Consider the following 15,792-nt stretch of genomic DNA (forward strand, 5'->3'; position numbering starts at 1 on the left):
CGATTTAGGGATCTTGAGGGATTTTTCATGTATTTTGTGGGAATTTGTGGAGATTTGGTGGGATTTTTTTTTAGAATTTGGTCGTGTTTTGAGAAGATTTCGGGAATGTTGTGGGATTTTTCCTGGAATTTTGTTGGATTTTGAGGAGATTTTGTGGGATGTTTGTGGAACTTTGAGGGTCTTTTCTGGAATTTTGTGAGATTCGGCAGAGAATTGAGGAATTATCTGTGATTTTTCATGTATTTTGTAAGAATTTGTGGAGATTTGGTGGGATTTTTGTGGAATCTGGTAGAGTTTTGGAATGATTTAGGTCATTTTGTGGGATATTTCTGGACTTTGGTGGGGCTTTTCAAGAATTTTGTAGTATTTTGAAAAGATTTAGGGAATTTTGTGTTGTTTTTCTTGAATTTTGTGGGAAACTGTGGTGATTTTATGGGGCGTTTCTGGAATTTGGTCGAGTTTTTAGAAGATTTAGGGATTTTTGTGGGATTTTTGTGGGATGTTCTGGGAATCGGTGGAGATTTTGTGGGACATTCCTGTGAATTGGTAGGGTTTTGAAATGATTTAGGGAATTTTGTGGGACTTGTCTGGAATTTTGTGGGGATTTTTCTGGAATTGTGTGGGATTCTGAGGAGACTTGAAGAATGTTGAGGAATTTGTTTTAGATTTTGTGGGAATTTGTGAAGATTCTGTGGGATTTTTGTGGAATTTGGTGGGCCTTTTCAAGGACTTTGTGTGGTTTTGAGGAGAGTTGAAGTATTTTGAGGAATTTTTCTTAGATTTTGTGGAAACTTGTGGAGGTTTTGTGTGATTTTTGTGGAATTTTGTGGGATAGTGAGGCGATTTAGGGATCTTGAGGGATTTTTCATGTATTTTGTGGGAATTTGTGGAGATTTGGTGGGATTTTTTTTTAGAATTTGGTCGTGTTTTGAGAAGATTTCGGGAATGTTGTGGGATTTTTCCTGGAATTTTGTTGGATTTTGAGGAGATTTTGTGGGATGTTTGTGGAACTTTGAGGGTCTTTTCTGGAATTTTGTGAGATTCTGCAGAGAATTGAGGAATTATCTGTGATTTTTCATGTATTTTGTAAGAATTTGTGGAGATTTGGTGGGATTTTTGTTGAAATTTGTAGAGTTTTGAGAAGATGTAGGGAATTTTGTGGGATTTTTGTGGAATTTGGTGGGCCTTTTCAAGGACTTTGTGTGGTTTTGAGGAGAGTTGAAGTATTTTGAGGAATTTTTCTTAGATTTTGTGGAAACTTGTGGAGGTTTTGTGTGATTTTTGTGGAATTTTGTGGGATAGTGAGGCGATTTAGGGATCTTGAGGGATTTTTCATGTATTTTGTGGGAATTTGTGGAGATTTGGTGGGATATTTTTCTAGAATTTGGTCGTGTTTTAGAAGAATTAGGGAATTTTGTGGGATTTTTCTTGGATTTTGTGGACATTTGTGGACATTTTGTGGGATGTTGGTGGAACTTTGAGCGTCTTTTCTGGAATTTTGTGAGATTCTGCAGGGAATTGAGGAATTATCTGTGATTTTTCATGTATTTTGTAAGAATTTGTGGAGATTTGGTGGGATTTTTGTTGAAATTTGTAGAGTTTTGAGAAGATGTAGGGAATTTGGTGGGATTTTTGTGGAATTTGGTGGGCCTTTTCAAGGACTTTGTGTGGTTTTGAGGAGAGTTGAAGTATTTTGAGGAATTTTTCTTAGATTTTGTGGAAACTTGTGGAGGTTTTGTGTGATTTTTGTGGAATTTTGTGGGATAGTGAGGCGATTTAGGGATCTTGAGGGATTTTTCATGTATTTTGTGGGAATTTGTGGAGATTTGGTGGGATATTTTTCTAGAATTTGGTCGTGTTTTAGAAGAATTAGGGAATTTTGTGGGATTTTTCTTGGATTTTGTGGACATTTGTGGACATTTTGTGGGATGTTGGTGGAACTTTGAGCGTCTTTTCTGGAATTTTGTGAGATTCTGCAGAGAATTGAGGAATTATCTGTGATTTTTCATGTATTTTGTAAGAATTTGTGGAGATTTGGTGGGATTTTTGTGGAATTTGGTAGAGTTTTGGAATGATTTAGGTCATTTTGTGGGATATTTCTGGAATTTGGTAGGGCTTTTCAGGAATTTTGTAGTATTTTGAAAAGATTTAGGGAGTTTTGTGTTGTTTTTCTTGAATTTTGTGGGAAACTGTGGTGATTTTATGGGGCGTTTCTGGAATTTGGTCGAGTTTTCAGAAGATTTAGGGATTTTTGTGGGATTTTTGTGGGATGTTCTGGGAATCGGTGGAGATTTTGTGGGACATTCCTGTGAATTGGTAGGGTTTTGAAATGATTTAGGGAATTTTGTGGGACTTGTCTGGAATTTTGTGGGGATTTTTCTGGAATTGTGTGGGATTCTGAGGAGACTTGAAGAATTTTGAGGAATTTGTTTTAGATTTTGTGGGAATTTGTGTAGATTCTGTGGGATTTTTGTGGAATTTGGTGGGCCTTTTCAAGGACTTTGTGTGGTTTTGAGGAGAGTTGAAGTATTTTGAGGAATTTTTCTTAGATTTTGTGGAAACTTGTGGAGGTTTTGTGTGATTTTTGTGGAATTTTGTGGGATAGTGAGGCGATTTAGGGATCTTGAGGGATTTTTCATGTATTTTGTGGGAATTTGTGGAGATTTGGTGGGATATTTTTCTAGAATTTGGTCGTGTTTTAGAAGAATTAGGGAATTTTGTGGGATTTTTCTTGGATTTTGTGGACATTTGTGGACATTTTGTGGGATGTTGGTGGAACTTTGAGCGTCTTTTCTGGAATTTTGTGAGATTCTGCAGGGAATTGAGGAATTATCTGTGATTTTTCATGTATTTTGTAAGAATTTGTGGAGATTTGGTGGGATTTTTGTTGAAATTTGTAGAGTTTTGAGAAGATGTAGGGAATTTGGTGGGATTTTTGTGGAATTTGGTGGGCCTTTTCAAGGACTTTGTGTGGTTTTGAGGAGAGTTGAAGTATTTTGAGGAATTTTTCTTAGATTTTGTGGAAACTTGTGGAGGTTTTGTGTGATTTTTGTGGAATTTTGTGGGATAGTGAGGCGATTTAGGGATCTTGAGGGATTTTTCATGTATTTTGTGGGAATTTGTGGAGATTTGGTGGGATATTTTTCTAGAATTTGGTCGTGTTTTAGAAGAATTAGGGAATTTTGTGGGATTTTTCTTGGATTTTGTGGACATTTGTGGACATTTTGTGGGATGTTGGTGGAACTTTGAGCGTCTTTTCTGGAATTTTGTGAGATTCTGCAGGGAATTGAGGAATTATCTGTGATTTTTCATGTATTTTGTAAGAATTTGTGGAGATTTGGTGGGATTTTTGTTGAAATTTGTAGAGTTTTGAGAAGATGTAGGGAATTTGGTGGGATTTTTGTGGAATTTGGTGGGCCTTTTCAAGGACTTTGTGTGGTTTTGAGGAGAGTTGAAGTATTTTGAGGAATTTTTCTTAGATTTTGTGGAAACTTGTGGAGGTTTTGTGTGATTTTTGTGGAATTTTGTGGGATATTGAGGCGATTTCGGGATCTTGAGGGATTTTTCATGTATTTTGTGGGAATTTGTGGAGATTTGGTGGGATATTTTTCTAGAATTTGGTCGTGTTTTAGAAGAATTAGGGAATTTTGTGGGATTTTTCTTGGATTTTGTGGACATTAGTGGACATTTTGTGGGATGTTGGTGGAACTTTGAGGGTCTTCTGGAATTTTGTGAGATTCTGCAGGGAATTGAAGAATTATCTGTGATTTTTCATGTATTTTGTAAGAATTTGTGGAGATTTGGTGGGATTTTTGTTGAAATTTTTAGAGTTTTGAGAAGATGTAGGGAATTTGGTGGGATTTTTGTGGAATTTGGTGGGCCTTTTCAAGGACTTTGTGTGGTTTTGAGGAGAGTTGAAGTATTTTGAGGAATTTTTCTTAGATTTTGTGGAAACTTGTGGAGGTTTTGTGTGATTTTTGTGGAATTTTGTGGGATAGTGAGGCGATTTAGGGATCTTGAGGGATTTTTCATGTATTTTGTGGGAATTAGTGGAGATTTGGTGGGATTTTTTTTTAGAATTTGGTCATGTTTTGAGAAGATTTCGGGAATGTTGTGGGATTTTTCCTGGAATTTTGTTGGATTTTGAGATGATTTTGCGGGATGGTTGTGGAATTTTGAGGGTCTTTTCTGGAATTTTGCGAGATTTTGCAGAGAATTGAGGAATTATCTGTGATTTTTCATGTATTTTGTAAGAATTTGTGGAGATTTGGTGGGATTTTTGTGGAATTTGGTAGAGTTTTGGAATGATTTAGGTCATTTTGTGGGACATTTCTGGAATTTGGTGGGGCTTTTCAAGAATTTTGTAGTATTTTGAAAAGATTTAGGGAATTTTGTGGTGTTTTTCTTGAATTTTGTGGGAAACTGTGGTGATTTTATGGGGCGTTTCTGGAATTTGGTCGAGTTTTCAGAAGATTTAGGGATTTTTGTGGGATTTTTGTGGGATGTTCTGGGAATCGGTGGAGATTTTGTGGGACATTCCTGTGAATTGGTAGGGTTTTGAAATGATTTAGGGAATTTTGTGGGACTTGTCTGGAATTTTGTGGGGATTTTTCTGGAATTGTGTGGGATTCTGAGGAGACTTGAAGAATGTTGAGGAATTTGTTTTAGATTTTGTGGGAATTTGTGAAGATTCTGTGGGATTTTTGTGGAATTTGGTGGGCCTTTTCAAGGACTTTGTGTGGTTTTGAGGAGAGTTGAAGTATTTTGAGGAATTTTTCTTAGATTTTGTGGAAACTTGTGGAGGTTTTGTGTGATTTTTGTGGAATTTTGTGGGATAGTGAGGCGATTTAGGGATCTTGAGGGATTTTTCATGTATTTTGTGGGAATTTGTGGAGATTTGGTGGGATTTTTTTTTAGAATTTGGTCGTGTTTTGAGAAGATTTCGGGAATGTTGTGGGATTTTTCCTGGAATTTTGTTGGATTTTGAGGAGATTTTGTGGGATGTTTGTGGAACTTTGAGGGTCTTTTCTGGAATTTTGTGAGATTCTGCAGAGAATTGAGGAATTATCTGTGATTTTTCATGTATTTTGTAAGAATTTGTGGAGATTTGGTGGGATTTTTGTTGAAATTTGTAGAGTTTTGAGAAGATGTAGGGAATTTTGTGGGATTTTTGTGGAATTTGGTGGGCCTTTTCAAGGACTTTGTGTGGTTTTGAGGAGAGTTGAAGTATTTTGAGGAATTTTTCTTAGATTTTGTGGAAACTTGTGGAGGTTTTGTGTGATTTTTGTGGAATTTTGTGGGATAGTGAGGCGATTTAGGGATCTTGAGGGATTTTTCATGTATTTTGTGGGAATTTGTGGAGATTTGGTGGGATATTTTTCTAGAATTTGGTCGTGTTTTAGAAGAATTAGGGAATTTTGTGGGATTTTTCTTGGATTTTGTGGACATTTGTGGACATTTTGTGGGATGTTGGTGGAACTTTGAGCGTCTTTTCTGGAATTTTGTGAGATTCTGCAGGGAATTGAGGAATTATCTGTGATTTTTCATGTATTTTGTAAGAATTTGTGGAGATTTGGTGGGATTTTTGTTGAAATTTGTAGAGTTTTGAGAAGATGTAGGGAATTTGGTGGGATTTTTGTGGAATTTGGTGGGCCTTTTCAAGGACTTTGTGTGGTTTTGAGGAGAGTTGAAGTATTTTGAGGAATTTTTCTTAGATTTTGTGGAAACTTGTGGAGGTTTTGTGTGATTTTTGTGGAATTTTGTGGGATAGTGAGGCGATTTAGGGATCTTGAGGGATTTTTCATGTATTTTGTGGGAATTTGTGGAGATTTGGTGGGATATTTTTCTAGAATTTGGTCGTGTTTTAGAAGAATTAGGGAATTTTGTGGGATTTTTCTTGGATTTTGTGGACATTTGTGGACATTTTGTGGGATGTTGGTGGAACTTTGAGCGTCTTTTCTGGAATTTTGTGAGATTCTGCAGAGAATTGAGGAATTATCTGTGATTTTTCATGTATTTTGTAAGAATTTGTGGAGATTTGGTGGGATTTTTGTGGAATTTGGTAGAGTTTTGGAATGATTTAGGTCATTTTGTGGGATATTTCTGGAATTTGGTAGGGCTTTTCAGGAATTTTGTAGTATTTTGAAAAGATTTAGGGAGTTTTGTGTTGTTTTTCTTGAATTTTGTGGGAAACTGTGGTGATTTTATGGGGCGTTTCTGGAATTTGGTCGAGTTTTCAGAAGATTTAGGGATTTTTGTGGGATTTTTGTGGGATGTTCTGGGAATCGGTGGAGATTTTGTGGGACATTCCTGTGAATTGGTAGGGTTTTGAAATGATTTAGGGAATTTTGTGGGACTTGTCTGTAATTTTGTGGGGATTTTTCTGGAATTGTGTGGGATTCTGAGGAGACTTGAAGAATTTTGAGGAATTTGTTTTAGATTTTGTGGGAATTTGTGTAGATTCTGTGGGATTTTTGTGGAATTTGGTGGGCCTTTTCAAGGACTTTGTGTGGTTTTGAGGAGAGTTGAAGTATTTTGAGGAATTTTTCTTAGATTTTGTGGAAACTTGTGGAGGTTTTGTGTGATTTTTGTGGAATTTTGTGGGATAGTGAGGCGATTTAGGGATCTTGAGGGATTTTTCATGTATTTTGTGGGAATTTGTGGAGATTTGGTGGGATATTTTTCTAGAATTTGGTCGTGTTTTAGAAGAATTAGGGAATTTTGTGGGATTTTTCTTGGATTTTGTGGACATTTGTGGACATTTTGTGGGATGTTGGTGGAACTTTGAGCGTCTTTTCTGGAATTTTGTGAGATTCTGCAGGGAATTGAGGAATTATCTGTGATTTTTCATGTATTTTGTAAGAATTTGTGGAGATTTGGTGGGATTTTTGTTGAAATTTGTAGAGTTTTGAGAAGATGTAGGGAATTTGGTGGGATTTTTGTGGAATTTGGTGGGCCTTTTCAAGGACTTTGTGTGGTTTTGAGGAGAGTTGAAGTATTTTGAGGAATTTTTCTTAGATTTTGTGGAAACTTGTGGAGGTTTTGTGTGATTTTTGTGGAATTTTGTGGGATAGTGAGGCGATTTAGGGATCTTGAGGGATTTTTCATGTATTTTGTGGGAATTTGTGGAGATTTGGTGGGATATTTTTCTAGAATTTGGTCGTGTTTTAGAAGAATTAGGGAATTTTGTGGGATTTTTCTTGGATTTTGTGGACATTTGTGGACATTTTGTGGGATGTTGGTGGAACTTTGAGCGTCTTTTCTGGAATTTTGTGAGATTCTGCAGGGAATTGAGGAATTATCTGTGATTTTTCATGTATTTTGTAAGAATTTGTGGAGATTTGGTGGGATTTTTGTTGAAATTTGTAGAGTTTTGAGAAGATGTAGGGAATTTGGTGGGATTTTTGTGGAATTTGGTGGGCCTTTTCAAGGACTTTGTGTGGTTTTGAGGAGAGTTGAAGTATTTTGAGGAATTTTTCTTAGATTTTGTGGAAACTTGTGGAGGTTTTGTGTGATTTTTGTGGAATTTTGTGGGATATTGAGGCGATTTCGGGATCTTGAGGGATTTTTCATGTATTTTGTGGGAATTTGTGGAGATTTGGTGGGATATTTTTCTAGAATTTGGTCGTGTTTTAGAAGAATTAGGGAATTTTGTGGGATTTTTCTTGGATTTTGTGGACATTAGTGGACATTTTGTGGGATGTTGGTGGAACTTTGAGGGTCTTCTGGAATTTTGTGAGATTCTGCAGGGAATTGAAGAATTATCTGTGATTTTTCATGTATTTTGTAAGAATTTGTGGAGATTTGGTGGGATTTTTGTTGAAATTTTTAGAGTTTTGAGAAGATGTAGGGAATTTGGTGGGATTTTTGTGGAATTTGGTGGGCCTTTTCAAGGACTTTGTGTGGTTTTGAGGAGAGTTGAAGTATTTTGAGGAATTTTTCTTAGATTTTGTGGAAACTTGTGGAGGTTTTGTGTGATTTTTGTGGAATTTTGTGGGATAGTGAGGCGATTTAGGGATCTTGAGGGATTTTTCATGTATTTTGTGGGAATTAGTGGAGATTTGGTGGGATTTTTTTTTAGAATTTGGTCATGTTTTGAGAAGATTTCGGGAATGTTGTGGGATTTTTCCTGGAATTTTGTTGGATTTTGAGATGATTTTGCGGGATGGTTGTGGAATTTTGAGGGTCTTTTCTGGAATTTTGCGAGATTTTGCAGAGAATTGAGGAATTATCTGTGATTTTTCATGTATTTTGTAAGAATTTGTGGAGATTTGGTGGGATTTTTGTGGAATTTGGTAGAGTTTTGGAATGATTTAGGTCATTTTGTGGGACATTTCTGGAATTTGGTGGGGCTTTTCAAGAATTTTGTAGTATTTTGAAAAGATTTAGGGAATTTTGTGGTGTTTTTCTTGAATTTTGTGGGAAACTGTGGTGATTTTATGGGGCGTTTCTGGAATTTGGTCGAGTTTTCAGAAGATTTAGGGATTTTTGTGGGATTTTTGTGGGATGTTCTGGGAATCGGTGGAGATTTTGTGGGACATTCCTGTGAATTGGTAGGGTTTTGAAATGATTTAGGGAATTTTGTGGGACTTGTCTGGAATTTTGTGGGGTTTTTTCTGGAATTGTGTGGGATTCTGAGGAGACTTGAAGAATTTTGAGGAATTTGTTTTAGATTTTGTGGGAATTTGTGTAGATTCTGTGGGATTTTTGTGGAATTTGGTGGGCCTTTTCAAGGACTTTGTGTGGTTTTGAGGAGAGTTGAAGTATTTTGAGGAATTTTTCTTAGATTTTGTGGAAACTTGTGGAGGTTTTGTGTGATTTTTGTGGAATTTTGTGGGATATTGAGGCGATTTAGGGATCTTGAGGGATTTTTCATGTATTTTGTGGGAATTTGTGGAGATTTGGTGGGATTTTTTTTTAGAATTTGGTCGTGTTTTGAGAAGATTTAGTGAATGTTGTGGGATTTTTCCTGGAATTTTGTTGGATTTTGAGGAGATTTTGTGGGATGTTTGTGGAACTTTGAGGGTCTTTTCTGGAATTTTGTGAGATTCTGCAGAGAATTGAGGAATTATCTGTGATTTTTCATGTATTTTGTAAGAATTTGTGGAGATTTGGTGGGATTTTTGTTGAAATTTGTAGAGTTTTGAGAAGATGTAGGGAATTTGGTGGGATTTTTGTGGAATTTGGTGGGCCTTTTCAAGGACTTTGTGTGGTTTTGAGGAGAGTTGAAGTATTTTGAGGAATTTTTCTTAGATTTTGTGGAAACTTGTGGAGGTTTTGTGTGATTTTTGTGGAATTTTGTGGGATAGTGAGGCGATTTAGGGATCTTGAGGGATTTTTCATGTATTTTGTGGGAATTTGTGGAGATTTGGTGGGATTTTTTTTTAGAATTTGGTCATGTTTTGAGAAGATTTCGGGAATGTTGTGGGATTTTTCCTGGAATTTTGTTGGATTTTGAGGAGATTTTGCGGGATGGTTGTGGAATTTTGAGGGTCTTTTCTGGAATTTTGCGAGATTTTGCAGAGAATTGAGGAATTATCTGTGATTTTTCATGTATTTTGTAAGAATTTGTGGAGATTTGGTGGGATTTTTGTGGAATCTGGTAGAGTTTTGGAATGATTTAGGTCATTTTGTGGGATATTTCTGGACTTTGGTGGGGCTTTTCAAGAATTTTGTAGTATTTTGAAAAGATTTAGGGAGTTTTGTGTTGTTTTTCTTGAATTTTGTGGGAAACTGTGGTGATTTTATGGGGCGTTTCTGGAATTTGGTCGAGTTTTCAGAAGATTTAGGGATTTTTGTGGGATTTTTGTGGGATGTTCTGGGAATCGGTGGAGATTTTGTGGGACATTCCTGTGAATTGGTAGGGTTTTGAAATGATTTAGGGAATTTTGTGGGACTTGTCTGGAATTTTGTGGGGATTTTTCTGGAATTGTGTGGGATTCTGAGGAGACTTGAAGAATTTTGAGGAATTTGTTTTAGATTTTGTGGGAATTTGTGTAGATTCTGTGGGATTTTTGTGGAATTTGGTGGGCCTTTTCAAGGACTTTGTGTGGTTTTGAGGAGAGTTGAAGTATTTTGAGGAATTTTTCTTAGATTTTGTGGAAACTTGTGGAGGTTTTGTGTGATTTTTGTGGAATTTTGTGGGATAGTGAGGCGATTTAGGGATCTTGAGGGATTTTTCATGTATTTTGTGGGAATTTGTGGAGATTTGGTGGGATTTTTTTTTAGAATTTGGTCATGTTTTGAGAAGATTTCGGGAATGTTGTGGGATTTTTCCTGGAATTTTGTTGGATTTTGAGGAGATTTTGTGGGATGTTGGTGGAACTTTGAGGGTCTTTTCTGGAATTTTGCGAGATTTTGCAGAGAATTGAGGAATTATCTGTGATTTTTCATGTATTTTGTAAGAATTTGTGGAGATTTGGTGGGATTTTTGTGGAATCTGGTAGAGTTTTGGAATGATTTAGGTCATTTTGTGGGATATTTCTGGACTTTGGTGGGGCTTTTCAAGAATTTTGTAGTATTTTGAAAAGATTTAGGGAGTTTTGTGTTGTTTTTCTTGAATTTTGTGGGAAACTGTGGTGATTTTATGGGGCGTTTCTGGAATTTGGTCGAGTTTTCAGAAGATTTAGGGATTTTTGTGGGATTTTTGTGGGATGTTCTGGGAATCGGTGGAGATTTTGTGGGACATTCCTGTGAATTGGTAGGGTTTTGAAATGATTTAGGGAATTTTGTGGGACTTGTCTGGAATTTTGTGGGGATTTTTCTGGAATTGTGTGGGATTCTGAGGAGACTTGAAGAATTTTGAGGAATTTGTTTTAGATTTTGTGGGAATTTGTGTAGATTCTGTGGGATTTTTGTGGAATTTGGTGGGCCTTTTCAAGGACTTTGTGTGGTTTTGAGGAGAGTTGAAGTATTTTGAGGAATTTTTCTTAGATTTTGTGGAAACTTGTGGAGGTTTTGTGTGATTTTTGTGGAATTTTGTGGGATAGTGAGGCGATTTAGGGATCTTGAGGGATTTTTCATGTATTTTGTGGGAATTTGTGGAGATTTGGTGGGATATTTTTCTAGAATTTGGTCGTGTTTTAGAAGAATTAGGGAATTTTGTGGGATTTTTCTTGGATTTTGTGGACATTTGTGGACATTTTGTGGGATGTTGGTGGAACTTTGAGCGTCTTTTCTGGAATTTTGTGAGATTCTGCAGAGAATTGAGGAATTATCTGTGATTTTTCATGTATTTTGTAAGAATTTGTGGAGATTTGGTGGGATTTTTGTTGAAATTTGTAGAGTTTTGAGAAGATGTAGGGAATTTGGTGGGATTTTTGTGGAATTTGGTGGGCCTTTTCAAGGACTTTGTGTGGTTTTGAGGAGAGTTGAAGTATTTTGAGGAATTTTTCTTAGATTTTGTGGAAACTTGTGGAGGTTTTGTGTGATTTTTGTGGAATTTTGTGGGATAGTGAGGCGATTTCGGGATCTTGAGGGATTTTTCATGTATTTTGTGGGAATTTGTGGAGATTTGGTGGGATATTTTTCTAGAATTTGGTCGTGTTTTAGAAGAATTAGGGAATTTTGTGGGATTTTTCTTGGATTTTGTGGACATTTGTGGACATTTTGTGGGATGTTGGTGGAACTTTGAGCGTCTTTTCTGGAATTTTGTGAGATTCTGCAGGGAATTGAGGAATTATCTGTGATTTTTCATGTATTTTGTAAGAATTTGTGGAGATTTGGTGGGATTTTTGTTGAAATTTGTAGAGTTTTGAGAAGATGTAGGGAATTTGGTGGGATTTTTGTGGAATTTGGTGGGCCTTTTCAAGGACTTTGTGTGGTTTTGAGGAGAGTTGAAGTATTTTGAGGAATTTTTCTTAGATTTTGTGGAAACTTGTGGAGGTTTTGTGTGATTTTTGTGGAATTTTGTGGGATAGTGAGGCGATTTAGGGATCTTGAGGGATTTTTCATGTATTTTGTGGGAATTTGTGGAGATTTGGTGGGATATTTTTCTAGAATTTGGTCGTGTTTTAGAAGAATTAGGGAATTTTGTGGGATTTTTCTTGGATTTTGTGGACATTTGTGGACATTTTGTGGGATGTTGGTGGAACTTTGAGCGTCTTTTCTGGAATTTTGTGAGATTCTGCAGGGAATTGAGGAATTATCTGTGATTTTTCATGTATTTTGTAAGAATTTGTGGAGATTTGGTGGGATTTTTGTTGAAATTTGTAGAGTTTTGAGAAGATGTAGGGAATTTGGTGGGATTTTTGTGGAATTTGGTGGGCCTTTTCAAGGACTTTGTGTGGTTTTGAGGAGAGTTGAAGTATTTTGAGGAATTTTTCTTAGATTTTGTGGAAACTTGTGGAGGTTTTGTGTGATTTTTGTGGAATTTTGTGGGATATTGAGGCGATTTCGGGATCTTGAGGGATTTTTCATGTATTTTGTGGGAATTTGTGGAGATTTGGTGGGATATTTTTCTAGAATTTGGTCGTGTTTTAGAAGAATTAGGGAATTTTGTGGGATTTTTCTTGGATTTTGTGGACATTAGTGGACATTTTGTGGGATGTTGGTGGAACTTTGAGGGTCTTTTCTGGAATTTTGCGAGATTTTGCAGAGAATTGAGGAATTATCTGTGATTTTTCATGTATTTTGTAAGAATTTGTGGAGATTTGGTGGGATTTTTGTGGAATTTGGTAGAGTTTTGGAATGATTTAGGTCATTTTGTGGGACATTTCTGGAATTTGGTGGGGCTTTTCAAGAATTTTGTAGTATTTTGAAAAGATTTAGGGAATTTTGTGGTGTTTTTCTTGAATTTTGTGGGAAACTGTGGTGATTTTATGGGGCGTTTCTGGAATTTGGTCGAGTTTTCAGAAGATTTAGGGATTTTTGTGGGATTTTTGTGGGATGTTCTGGGAATCGGTGGAGATTTTGTGGGACATTCCTGTGAATTGGTAGGGTTTTGAAATGATTTAGGGAATTTTGTGGGACTTGTCTGGAATTTTGTGGGGTTTTTTCTGGAATTGTGTGGGATTCTGAGGAGACTTGAAGAATTTTGAGGAATTTGTTTTAGATTTTGTGGGAATTTGTGTAGATTCTGTGGGATTTTTGTGGAATTTGGTGGGCCTTTTCAAGGACTTTGTGTGGTTTTGAGGAGAGTTGAAGTATTTTGAGGAATTTTTCTTAGATTTTGTGGAAACTTGTGGAGGTTTTGTGTGATTTTTGTGGAATTTTGTGGGATATTGAGGCGATTTAGGGATCTTGAGGGATTTTTCATGTATTTTGTGGGAATTTGTGGAGATTTGGTGGGATTTTTTTTTAGAATTTGGTCGTGTTTTGAGAAGATTTAGTGAATGTTGTGGGATTTTTCCTGGAATTTTGTTGGATTTTGAGGAGATTTTGTGGGATGTTTGTGGAACTTTGAGGGTCTTTTCTGGAATTTTGTGAGATTCTGCAGAGAATTGAGGAATTATCTGTGATTTTTCATGTATTTTGTAAGAATTTGTGGAGATTTGGTGGGATTTTTGTTGAAATTTGTAGAGTTTTGAGAAGATGTAGGGAATTTTGTGGGATTTTTGTGGAATTTGGTGGGCCTTTTCAAGGACTTTGTGTGGTTTTGAGGAGAGTTCAAGTATTTTGAGGAATTTTTCTTAGATTTTGTGGAAACTTGTGGAGGTTTTGTGTGATTTTTGTGGAATTTTGTGGGATAGTGAGGCGATTTAGGGATCTTGAGGGATTTTTCATGTATTTTGTGGGAATTTGTGGAGATTTGGTGGGATATTTTTCTAGAATTTGGTCGTGTTTTAGAAGAATTAGGGAATTTTGTGGGATTTTTCTTGGATTTTGTGGACATTTGTGGACATTTTGTGGGATGTTGGTGGAACTTTGAGCGTCTTTTCTGGAATTTTGTGAGATTCTGCAGGGAATTGAGGAATTATCTGTGATTTTTCATGTATTTTGTAAGAATTTGTGGAGATTTGGTGGGATTTTTGTTGAAATTTGTAGAGTTTTGAGAAGATGTAGGGAATTTGGTGGGATTTTTGTGGAATTTGGTGGGCCTTTTCAAGGACTTTGTGTGGTTTTGAGGAGAGTTGAAGTATTTTGAGGAATTTTTCTTAGATTTTGTGGAAACTTGTGGAGGTTTTGTGTGATTTTTGTGGAATTTTGTGGGATAGTGAGGCGATTTAGGGATCTTGAGGGATTTTTCATGTATTTTGTGGGAATTTGTGGAGATTTGGTGGGATTTTTTTTTAGAATTTGGTCATGTTTTGAGAAGATTTCGGGAATGTTGTGGGATTTTTCCTGGAATTTTGTTGGATTTTGAGGAGATTTTGCGGGATGGTTGTGGAATTTTGAGGGTCTTTTCTGGAATTTTGCGAGATTTTGCAGAGAATTGAGGAATTATCTGTGATTTTTCATGTATTTTGTAAGAATTTGTGGAGATTTGGTGGGATTTTTGTGGAATCTGGTAGAGTTTTGGAATGATTTAGGTCATTTTGTGGGATATTTCTGGACTTTGGTGGGGCTTTTCAAGAATTTTGTAGTATTTTGAAAAGATTTAGGGAGTTTTGTGTTGTTTTTCTTGAATTTTGTGGGAAACTGTGGTGATTTTATGGGGCGTTTCTGGAATTTGGTCGAGTTTTCAGAAGATTTAGGGATTTTTGTGGGATTTTTGTGGGATGTTCTGGGAATCGGTGGAGATTTTGTGGGACATTCCTGTGAATTGGTAGGGTTTTGAAATGATTTAGGGAATTTTGTGGGACTTGTCTGGAATTTTGTGGGGATTTTTCTGGAATTGTGTGGGATTCTGAGGAGACTTGAAGAATTTTGAGGAATTTGTTTTAGATTTTGTGGGAATTTGTGTAGATTCTGTGGGATTTTTGTGGAATTTGGTGGGCCTTTTCAAGGACTTTGTGTGGTTTTGAGGAGAGTTGAAGTATTTTGAGGAATTTTTCTTAGATTTTGTGGAAACTTGTGGAGGTTTTGTGTGATTTTTGTGGAATTTTGTGGGATAGTGAGGCGATTTAGGGATCTTGAGGGATTTTTCATGTATTTTGTGGGAATTTGTGGAGATTTGGTGGGATTTTTTTTTAGAATTTGGTCATGTTTTGAGAAGATTTCGGGAATGTTGTGGGATTTTTCCTGGAATTTTGTTGGATTTTGAGGAGATTTTGCGGGATGGTTGTGGAATTTTGAGGGTCTTTTCTGGAATTTTGCGAGATTTTGCAGAGAATTGAGGAATTATCTGTGATTTTTCATGTATTTTGTAAGAATTTGTGGAGATTTGGTGGGAATTTTGTGGAATCTGGTAGAGTTTTGGAATGATTTAGGTCATTTTGTGGGATATTTCTGGACTTTGGTGGGGCTTTTCAAGAATTTTGTAGTATTTTGAAAAGATTTAGGGAATTTTGTGGTGTTTTTCTTGAATTTTGTGGGAAACTGTGGTGATTTTATGGGGCGTTTCTGGAATTTGGTCGAGTTTTCAGAAGATTTAGGGATTTTTGTGGGATTTTTGTGGGATGTTCTGGGAATCGGTGGAGATTTTGTGGGACATTCCTGTGAATTGGTAGGGTTTTGAAATGATTTAGGGAATTTTGTGGGACTTGTCTGGAATTTTGTGGGGATTTTTCTGGAATTGTGTGGGATTCTGAGGAGACTTGAAGAATTTTGAGGAATTTGTTTTAGATTTTGTGGGAATTTGTGTAGATTCTGTGGGATTTTTGTGGAATTTGGTGGGCCTTTTCAAGGACTTTGTGTGGTTTTGAGGAGAGTTGAAGTATTTTGAGGAATTTTTCTTAGATTTTGTGGAAACTT

Source organism: Cyanistes caeruleus, chromosome 3, assembly GCF_971803275.1.
Source record: "Cyanistes caeruleus chromosome 3, bCyaCae1.hap1.1, whole genome shotgun sequence".
In the NCBI taxonomy this organism is placed as follows: Eukaryota; Metazoa; Chordata; class Aves; order Passeriformes; family Paridae; genus Cyanistes; species Cyanistes caeruleus.